General features: G+C 57.7%; 1 pseudogene; it reads left to right on the plus strand.

Annotated features, from left to right (window-relative positions):
- Positions 1–3,645: 3,645 nt before the first annotated feature.
- Positions 3,646–11,047, plus strand: LOC135567004 (basic proline-rich protein-like; annotated as a pseudogene).
- Positions 11,048–11,351: the final 304 nt, after the last annotated feature.

Genomic DNA, 11,351 nt, shown 5'->3' on the forward strand with positions numbered 1-11,351 from the left:
TTATAATGTCCCCCTGATGAATCATTATAATGTCCCCCCTGATGAATCATTATAATGTCCCCCTGATAAATCATTATAATGTTCCCCCCTGATGAATCATTATAATGTCCCCCTGATGAATCATTATAATGCCCCCTGATGAATCATGATAATAATGTCCCCCTGATGAATCATTATAATGTCCCCCCCCCTGATGAATCATTATAATGCCCCCCTGATGAATCATTATAATGTCCCCCTGATGAATCATTATAATGATGAATCATTATAATGTCCCCCTGATGAATCATTATAATGTCCCCCTGATGAATCATTATAATGTCCCCCCTGATGAATCATTATAATGTCCCCCATTATAATGCCCCTGATGAATCATTATAATGTCCCCCCTGATGAATCATGAATCCCCCCCGATGAATCATTATAATCCCCCTGATGAATCATTATAATGTCATTATAATGTCCCCCTGATGAATCATTATAATGTAATCCCCCTGATGAATCATTATAATGTCCCCCCCTGATGAATCATTATAATGCCCCCTGATGAATCATGATAATGTCCCCCTGATGAATCATTATAATGTCTCCCCCTGATGAATCATTATAATGTCCCATGATAATGTCCCCCTGATGAATCATTATAATTCTCCCCCTGTGAATCATTATAATGCCCCCTGATGAATCATTATAATGTCCCCCCTGATGAATCATTATAATGTTCCCCTGATGAATCATTATAATGTCCCCCTGATGAATCATTATAATGCCCCCCTGATGAATCATGATAATGTCCCCCTGATGAATCATTATAATTCTCCCCCTGATGAATCATTATAATGCCCCCCTGATTAATCATTATAATGTTCCCCCCTGATGAATCATTATAATGTCCCCCCTGATGAATCATTATAATGTTCCCCCTGATGAATCATTATAATGTCCCCCCTGATGAATCATTATAATGCCCCCTGATGAATCATGATAATGTCCCCCCTGATGAATCATTATAATTCCCCCCTGATGAATCATTATAATGCCCCCCCGATGAATCATTATAATGTCCCCCCTGATGAATCATTATAATGTTCCCCCTGATGAATCATTATAATGTCCCCCCTGATGAATCATTATAATGCCCCCTGATGAATCATTATAATGTTCCCCCTGATGAATCATTATAATGAATCATTATAATGCCCCCTGATGAATCATTATAATGTTCCCCTGATGAATCATTATAATGTCCCCCCTGATGAATCATTATAATGTTCCCCCTGATGAATCATTATAATGTCCCCCCCTGATGAATCATTATAATGCCCCCTGATGAATCATGATAATGTCCCCCTGATGAATCATTATAATTCTCCCCTGATGAATCATTATAATGCCCCCCTGATGAATCATTATAATGTCCCCCTGATGAATCATTATAATGTCCCCCTGATGAATCATTATAATGCCCCCTCCCTGATAAATCATTATAATGTCCCCCCTGATGAATCATTATAATGTCCCCCCTGATGAACCATTATAATGTTCCCCCCAATTAATCATTATAATGTCCCCCTCCCTGATGAATCATTATAATGTCCCCCCTGATGAATCATTATAATGCCCCCCCGATGAATCATTATAATGTCCCCCCTGATGAATCATTATAATTTCCCCCTGATGAATCATTATGATGCCCCCTTGATGAATCATTATAATGTCCCCCCTGATGAATCATTATAATGTCCCCCCCTGATGAATCATCATGAACCATTCTCTACCAGACCTGTTCCTCTTGTGTCTGTGTTCCATTCTCTACCAGACTCTTTACCTTATGTCTGTGTTCCATTCTCTACCAGACTCTTTACCTTGTGTCTGTGTTCCATTCTCTACCAGACCTCTTTACCTTGTGTCTGTGTTCCATTCTCTACCAGACCTGTTCCTCTTGTGTCTGTGTTCCATTCTCTACCAGACTCTTTACCTTGTGTCTGTGTTCAATTCTCTACCAGACTCTTTACCTTGTGTCTGTGTTCCATTCTCTACCAGACCTGTTCCTCTTTACCTTGTGTCTGTGTTCCATTCTCTACCAGACCTGTTCCTCTTTACCTTGTGTCTGTGTTCCATTCTCTACCAGACTCTTTACCTTGTGTGTGTGTGTTTTGTTCTCATCCAGTCCTCGGTGTCTCCTCCATGGCCACCAGTCTCTGAATCGGCCCAAAGTGAGGCTCCGTCAGTCAGACCCTAACCCACACACACACACACACACACACACACACACACACACACACACACACACACACACACACACACACACACACACACACACACACACACACACACACACACACACACACACACACACACACACACACATCCAGACACACAGTGGTCTCCCCAGAGATGGTGTTCACCTTTGAGTCCACTGAGGTATATATTGATTAGGCTGCTGGCCTGTCAGGTCCACAGTGGACAGACCAGGTGATCCAAGACAACAGCGGAGACAGCTCCCTCACACCGTTCACAATCACTTTCTGACACTAACACAGGCAGGAAACACACACACACACACACACACACACACACACACACACACACACACACACACACACACACACACACACACACACACACACACACACACACACACACACACACACACACATCTGAAATCGGATGAATTCTGTTCTCTCAGATGACCGCGAGGTGAGAGGGAGAGAGAGCGAGAATAGATGAGAGGAGAAAGTCCTGTCCAGAGGACTGTCTGTCTGTCTGTCTGTCTGTCTGTCTGTCTGTCTGTCTGTCTGTCTGTCTGTCTGTCTGTCTGTCTGTCAGGAGTGTGACGGCTGATGACAGGAAACTGACATCTGCCTTGTTAGGATTTTGTTTTGTTTTGTTTTTCAGCCTGGTTTCACCATTCCTGGGAAAAAGTGACCTACAGCTGGGAAGCTTCGTGGAAAAGGTGACCTACAGAAAGGAAGCTTCATGGAAAAGGTGACCTACAGAAAGGAAGCTTCATGGAAAAGGTGACCTACAGAAAGGAAGCTTAATGGAAAAGGTGACCTACAGAAAGGAAGCTTAATGGAAAAGGTGACCTACAGAAAGGAAGCTTAATGGAAAAGGTGACCTACAGAAAGGAAGCTTAATGGAAAAGGTGACCTACAGAAAGGAAGCTTCATGGAAAAGGTGACCTACAGAAAGGAAGCTTAATGGAAAAGGTGACCTACAGAAATGAAGCTTAATAGAAAAGGTGACCTACAGAAAGGAAGCTTAATGGAAAAGGTGACCTACAGAAAGGAAGCTTCATGGAAAAGGCAACCTACAGAAAGGAAGCTTCATGGAAAAGGTGACCTACAGAAAGGAAGCTTCATGGAAAAGGTGACCTACAGAAAGGAAGCTTCATGGAAAAGGTGACCTACAGAAAGGAAGCTTCATGGAAAAGGTGACCTACAGAAAGGAAGCTTAATGGAAAAGGTGACCTACAGAAAGGAAGCTTCATGGAAAAGGTGACCTACAGAAAGGAAGCTTCATGGAAAAGGTGACCTACAGAAAGGAAGCTTCATGGAAAAGGTGACCTACAGGAGGGAAGCTTCATGGAAAAGAAAGCTTCCCAGCTGTAGGTCACCCATGAAACTTCCCTGCCCCACCCAGTTCAGCCCCACCCAGCCCAGCCCCACCCAGTCCAGCCCCACCCAGCCCAGCTCAGCCCCACCCAGTCCAGCCCCACCCAGCCCAGCTCAGCCCCACCCAGTCCAGCCCCACCCAGCCCAGCTCAGCCCCATCCAGCCCAGCCCCACCCAGCCAAGACTAGTCCAACCCAGCCCATCACAACCCAGCCCAGCCCCACCCAGTTCAGACCCACCCAGTTCAGCCCCACCCAGCCCAGTCCAAACCAGCCCAGCACCACCAAGCCCCACCTAGCCCACCCCCACCCCACCCAGCCCCATCCAGCCCCACCCAGCCCAGCCCAGCCCAGCCCCACCCAGCCCAGCCCAGCCCAGCCCCACCCAGTTCAGCCCCACCCAGTTCAGCCCCATCCAGCCCAGTCCAAACCAGCCCAGCCCAGCCCAGCCCCACCCAGCCCAACCCAGCCCAGCTCAGGCCCACCCAGCCCCACCCAGCCCAGCTCAGCCCAGCCCCACCCAGCCCCACCCAGCCCCACCCAGCCCAGCCGCACCCAGCCCAGCCCAGCCCAGCCCCACCAAGCCCAGCCCAGCCCAGCCCAGCCCAGCCCAGCCCCACCCAGCCCCACCCAGCCCAGCCCAGCCCCACCCAGCCCCAACCACCCAGCCCCACCCAGCCCAGCCCAGCCCCACCCAGCCCAGCCCAGCCCAGCTCAGCCCCAACCAGCCCAGCCCCACCCAGCCCAGCCCCACCCAGCCCAGCCCCACCCAGCCCAGCTCAGCCCAGCCCCACCCAGCCCCACCCAGCCCCACCCAGCCCAGCCCCACCCAGCCCAGCCCAGCTCAGGCCCACCCAGCCCCACCCAGCCCAGCTCAGCCCAGCCCCACCCAGCCCCACCCAGCCCCACCCAGCCCAGCCCCACCCAGCCCAGCCCAGCCCAGCCCAGCCCCACCCAGCCCCACCCAGCCCAGCCCAGCCCCACCCAGCCCAGCCCCACCCAGCCCAGCCCAGCCCCACCCAGCCCAGCCCAGCCCAGCCCAGCTCAGCCCCAACCAGCCCAGCCCCACCCAGCCCAGCCCCACCCAGCCCAGCCCAGCTCAGCCCAGCCCCACCCAGCCCCACCCAGCCCCACCCAGCCCAGCCCCACCCAGCCCAGCCCAGCCCAGCCCCACCCAGCCCAGCCCAGCCCCACCCAGCCCCACCCAGCCCAGCCCCACCCAGCCCAGCCCCACCCAGCCCAGCCCAGCCCCACCCAGCCCAGCCCAGCTCAGCCCCAACCAGCCCAGCCCCACCCAGCCCAGCCCAGCCCCACCCAGCCCAGCCCCACCCAGCCCAGCCCAGCCCCACCCAGCACAGCCCAGCTCAGCCCCAACCAGCCCAGCCCCACCCAGCCCAGCCCCACCCAGCCCAGCCCCACCCAGCAACAGCCCCACCCAGCCCAGCCCAGCTCAGCCCCAACCAGCCCAGCCCCACCCAGCCCATCTCCACCCAGCCCAGCCCCACCCAGCCCAGCCCAGCGCCACCCAGCCCAGCCCCACCCAGCCCAGCCCAGCCCCACCCAGCCCAGCCCAGCCCAGCTCAGCCCCAACCAGCCCAGCCCCACCCAGCCCAACCCCACCCAGCCCAGCTCAGCCCAGCCCCACCCAGCCCCACCCAGCCCCACCCAGCCCAGCCCCATCCAGCCCAGCCCAGCCCAGCCCCACCCAGCCCAGCCCAGCCCCACCCAGCCCCACCCAGCCCAGCCCAGCCCCACCCAGCCCAGCCCCACCCAGCCCAGCCCAGCCCCACCCAGCCCAGCCCAGCTCAGCCCCACCCAGCCCAGCCCCACCCAGCCTAGCCCCACCCAGCCCAGCCCAGCCCCACCCAGCACAGCCCAGCTCAGCCCCAACCAGCCCAGCCCCACCCAGCCCAGCCCCACCCAGCCCAGCCCCACCCAGCAACAGCCCCACCCAGCCCAGCCCAGCTCAGCCCCAACCAGCCCAGCCCCACCCAGCCCATCTCCACCCAGCCCAGCCCCACCCAGCCCAGCCCAGCGCCACCCAGCCCAGCCCCACCCAGCCCAGCCCCATCCAGCCCAGCCCAGCCCCACCCAGCCCAGCTCAGCCCAGCCCCACCCAGCCCCACCCAGCCCAGCTCAGCCCAGCCCCACCCAGGCCCACCCAGCCCCACCCAGCCCAGCTCAGCCCAGCCCCACCCAGCCCCACCCAGCCCCACCCAGCCCAGCCCCACCCAGCCCAGCCCAGCCCCACCAAGCCCAGCCCAGCCCAGCCCAGCCCAGCCCCACCCAGCCCCACCCAGCCCCACCCAGCCCAGCCCAACCCAGCCCAGCCCAGCCCCACCCAGCCCAGCCCAGCCCAGCTCAGCCCCAACCAGCCCAGCCCACCCAGCCCAGCCCCACCCAGCCCAGCCCAGCCCAGCCCAGCCCAGCCCCACCCAGCCCCACCCAGCCCCACCCAGCCCAGCCCAGCCCAGCCCCACCCAGCCCAGCCCAGCCCAGCCCCACCCAGCCCCACCCAGCCCAGCCCAGCCCCACCCAGCCCAGCCCCACCCAGCCCAGCCCAGCCCCACCCAGCCCAGCCCAGCTCAGCCCCAACCAGCCCAGCCCCACCCAGCCCAGCCCCACCCAGCCCAGCCCCAGCCCAGCCCCACCCAGCCCAGCCCAGCCCCACCCAGCACAGCCCAGCTCAGCCCCAACCAGCCCAGCCCCACCCAGCCCAGCCCCACCCAGCCCAGCTCAGCCCCAACCAGCCCAGCCCCACCCAGCCCATCTCCACCCAGCCCAGCCCCACCCAGCCCAGCCCAGCCCCACCCAGCCCAGCCCCACCCAGCCCAGCCCCACCCCACCCACCCCACCCAGCCCAGCCCATCAACCCTATTTGTTTAATTGTGTTAATCAGCTGACAGGGACTCCACTGGGCCTAATTAACTCAATTAATTTGTAAAGACATTAACTAACATCATTAGAGATCGATCAAACCAAACCCCTTTATGTAAATTGGTCTCAATTTACCAGGTTACCTCATTTAGGATCATTGTTTCCTGTTCCTGTCCAGTCCTCTCTTCTCTCCTCCCCCTTGTTTCCTCTTTCCTCTTAATCCTTCCTTCTGCCCTCTCCCTCTCCCTCTTCTCTCCTCCCCTTGTTTCCTCGTTCCACTTAATCCTTCCTTCTGCCCTCTCCCTCTCCCTCTTCTCTCCTCCCCCTTGTTTCCTCTTAATCCTTCCTTCTGCCCTCTCCCTGACCTACAGAAAGGAAGCTTCGTGGAAAAGGTGACCTACAGAAAGGAAGCTTAATGGAAAAGGTGACCTACAGAAAATGAGCTTCATGGAAAAGGTGACCTACAGAAAGGAAGCTTAATGGAAAAGGTGACCTACAGAAAGGAAGCTTAATGGAAAAGGTGACCTACAGAAAGGAAGCTTCATGGAAAAGGTGACCTACAGCTGGGAAGCTTCATGGAAAAGGTGACCTACAGAAAGGAAGCTTCATGGAAAAGGTGACCTACAGAAAGGAAGCTTCATGGAAAAGGTGACCTACAGAAAGGAAGCTTCATGGAAAAGGTGACCTACAGAAAGGAAGCTTCATGGAAAAGGTGACCTACAGAAAGGAAGCTTCATGGAAAAGGTGACCTACAGAAAGGAAGCTTCATGGAAAAGGTGACCTACAGAAAGGAAGCTTCATGGAAAAGGTGACCTACAGAAAGGAAGCTTCATGGAAAAGGTGACCTACAGAAAGGAAGCTTCATGGAAAAGGCAACCTACAGAAAGGAAGCTTCATGGAAAAGGTGACCTACAGCTGGGAAGCTTAATGGAAAAGGTGACCTACAGAAAGGAAGCTTCATGGAAAAGGTGACCTACAGAAAGGAAGCTTCATGGAAAAGGTGACCTACAGAAAGGAAGCTTCATGGAAAAGGTGACCTACAGAAAGGAAGCTTAATGGAAAAGGTGACCTACAGAAAGGAAGCTTCATGGAAAAGGCGACCTACAGAAAGGAAGCTTCATGGAAAAGGTGACCTACAGAAAGGAAGCTTCATGGAAAAGGCGACCTACAGAAAGGAAGCTTCATGGAAAAGGTGACCTACAGAAAGGAAGCTTAATGGAAAAGGTGACCTACAGAAAGGAAGCTTCATGGAAAAGGTGACCTACAGAAAGGAAGCTTCATGGAAAAGGTGACCTACAGAAAGGAAGCTTCATGGAAAAGGTGACCTACAGGAGGGAAGCTTCATGGAAAAGGAAGCTTCCCAGCTGTAGGTCACCCATGAAACTTCCCTGCCCCACCCAGTTCAGCCCCACCCAGCCCAGCCCCACCCAGTCCAGCCCCACCCAGCCCAGCTCAGCCCCACCCAGTCCAGCCCCACCCAGCCCAGCTCAGCCCCACCCAGTCCAGCCCCACCCAGCCCAGCTCAGCCCCACCCAGTCCAGCCCCACCCAGCCCAGCCCAGCTCAGCCCCATCCAGCCCAGCCCCACCCAGCTAAGACTAGTCCAACCCAGCCCAGCCCAGCCCAGCCCAGCCCCACCCAGCCCCACCCAGCCCAGCCCAACCCAGCCCAGCCCAGCCCCACCCAGCCCAGCCCAGCCCAGCTCAGCCCCAACCAGCCCAGCCCCACCCAGCCCAGCCCCACCCAGCCCAGCCCAGCCCAGCTCAGCCCAGCCCCACCCAGCCCCACCCAGCCCCACCCAGCCCAGCCCAGCCCAGCCCCACCCAGCCCAGCCCAGCCCAGCCCCACCCAGCCCCACCCAGCCCAGCCCAGCCCCACCCAGCCCAGCCCCACCCAGCCCAGCCCAGCCCCACCCAGCCCAGCCCAGCTCAGCCCCAACCAGCCCAGCCCCACCCAGCCCAGCCCCAGCCAGCCCAGCCCCACCCAGCCCAGCCCCACCCAGCCCAGCCCAGCCCCACCCAGCACAGCCCAGCTCAGCCCCACCCAGCCCAGCCCCACCCAGCCCAGCTCAGCCCCAACCAGCCCAGCCCCACCCAGCCCATCTCCACCCAGCCCAGCCCCACCCAGCCCAGCCCAGCCCCACCCAGCCCAGCCCCACCCAGCCCAGCCCCACCCCACCCACCCCACCCAGCCCAGCCCATCAACCCTATTTGTTTAATTGTGTTAATCAGCTGACAGGGACTCCGCTGGGCCTAATTAACTCAATTAATTTGTAAAGACATTAACTAACATCATTAGAGATCGATCAAACCAAACCCCTTTATGTAAATTGGTCTCAATTTACCAGGTTACCTCATTTAGGATCATTGTTTCCTGTTCCTGTCCAGTCCTCTCTTCTCTCCTCCCCCTTGTTTCCTCTTTCCTCTTAATCCTTCCTTCTGCCCTCTCCCTCTCCCTCTTCTCTCCTCCCCCTTGTTTCCTCGTTCCTCTTAATCCTTCCTTCTGCCCTCTCCCTCTCCCTCTTCTCTCCTCCCCCTTGTTTCCTCTTAATCCTTCCTTCTGCCCTCTCCCTGACCTACAGAAAGGAAGCTTCGTGGAAAAGGTGACCTACAGAAAGGAAGCTTAATGGAAAAGGTGACCTACAGAAAATGAGCTTCATGGAAAAGGTGACCTACAGAAAGGAAGCTTAATGGAAAAGGTGACCTACAGAAAGGAAGCTTAATGGAAAAGGTGACCTACAGAAAGGAAGCTTCATGGAAAAGGTGACCTACAGCTGGGAAGCTTCATGGAAAAGGTGACCTACAGAAAGGAAGCTTCATGGAAAAGGTGACCTACAGAAAGGAAGCTTCATGGAAAAGGTGACCTACAGAAAGGAAGCTTCATGGAAAAGGTGACCTACAGAAAGGAAGCTTCATGGAAAAGGTGACCTACAGAAAGGAAGCTTCATGGAAAAGGTGACCTACAGAAAGGAAGCTTCATGGAAAAGGTGACCTACAGAAAGGAAGCTTCATGGAAAAGGTGACCTACAGAAAGGAAGCTTCATGGAAAAGGTGACCTACAGAAAGGAAGCTTCATGGAAAAGGCAACCTACAGAAAGGAAGCTTCATGGAAAAGGTGACCTACAGCTGGGAAGCTTCATGGAAAAGGTGACCTACAGAAAGGAAGCTTCATGGAAAAGGTGACCTACAGAAAGGAAGCTTCATGGAAAAGGTGACCTACAGAAAGGAAGCTTCATGGAAAAGGTGACCTACAGAAAGGAAGCTTAATGGAAAAGGTGACCTACAGAAAGGAAGCTTCATGGAAAAGGCGACCTACAGAAAGGAAGCTTCATGGAAAAGGTGACCTACAGAAAGGAAGCTTCATGGAAAAGGCGACCTACAGAAAGGAAGCTTCATGGAAAAGGTGACCTACAGAAAGGAAGCTTCATGGAAAAGGTGACCTACAGAAAGGAAGCTTCATGGAAAAGGTGACCTACAGAAAGGAAGCTTCATGGAAAAGGTGACCTACAGAAAGGAAGCTTCATGGAAAAGGTGACCTACAGGAGGGAAGCTTCATGGAAAAGGAAGCTTCCCAGCTGTAGGTCACCCATGAAACTTCCCTGCCCCACCCAGTTCAGCCCCACCCAGCCCAGCCCCACCCAGTCCAGCCCCACCCAGCCCAGCTCAGCCCCACCCAGTCCAGCCCCACCCAGCCCAGCTCAGCCCCACCCAGTCCAGCCCCACCCAGCCCAGCTCAGCCCCACCCAGTCCAGCCCCACCCAGCCCAGCCCAGCTCAGCCCCATCCAGCCCAGCCCCACCCAGCCAAGACTAGTCCAACCCAGCCCATCACAACCCAGCCCAGCCCCACCCAGTTCAGACCCACCCAGTTCAGCCCCACCCACCCAGCCCAGTCCAAACCAGCCCAGCACCACCCAGCCCCACCTAGCCCAGCCCCACCCCACCCAGCCCCACCCAGCCCCACCCAGCCCAGCCCAGCCCAGCCCCACCCAGCCCAGCCCCACCCAGTTCAGCCCCACCCAGTTCAGCCCCATCCAGCCCAGTCCAAACCAGCCCAGCCCAGCCCCACCCAGCCCAACCCAGCCCAGCTCAGGCCCACCCAGCCCCACCCAGCCCAGCTCAGCCCAGCCCCACCCAGCCCCACCCAGCCCAGCCCCACCCAGCCCAGCCCAGCCCAGCCCCACCAAGCCCAGCCCAGCCCAGCCCAGCCCAGCCCAGCCCAGCCCAGCCCAGCCCAGCACAGCCCCACCCAGCCCCACCCAGCCCAGCCCAGCCCCACCCAGCCCAGCCCCACCCAGCCCAGCCCAGCCCCACCCAGCCCAGCCCAGCCCAGCTCAGCCCCAACCAGCCCAGCCCCACCCAGCCCAGCCCCACCCAGCCCAGCTCAGCCCAGCCCCACCCAGCCCCACCCAGCCCCACCCAGCCCAGCCCCACCCAGCCCAGCCCAGCCCAGCCCCACCCAGCCCAGCCCAGCCCAGCCCAGCCCCACCCAGCCCCACCCAGCCCAGCCCAGCCCCACCCAGCCCAGCCCCACCCAGCCCAGCCCAGCTCAGCCCCAACCAGCCCAGCCCCACCCAGCCCAGCCCCACCCCGCCCAGCCCCACCCAGCCCAGCCCAGCCCCACCCAGCACAGCCCAGCTCAGCCCCTACCAGCCCAGCCCCACCCAGCCCAGCCCCACCCAGCCCAGCCCAGCTCAGCCCCAACCAGCCCAGCCCCACCCAGCCCAGCCCCACCCAGCCCAGCCCAGCTCAGCCCCAACCAGCCCAGCCCCACCCGGCCCATCTCCACCCAGCCCAGCCCCACCCAGCCCAGCCCAGCGCCACCCAGCCCAGCCCAGCCCCACCCAGCCCAGCCCCACCCA

The sequence above is a fragment of the Oncorhynchus nerka genome, unplaced genomic scaffold, assembly GCF_034236695.1.
Source record: "Oncorhynchus nerka isolate Pitt River unplaced genomic scaffold, Oner_Uvic_2.0 unplaced_scaffold_2776, whole genome shotgun sequence".
NCBI lineage: Eukaryota > Metazoa > Chordata > Actinopteri > Salmoniformes > Salmonidae > Oncorhynchus > Oncorhynchus nerka.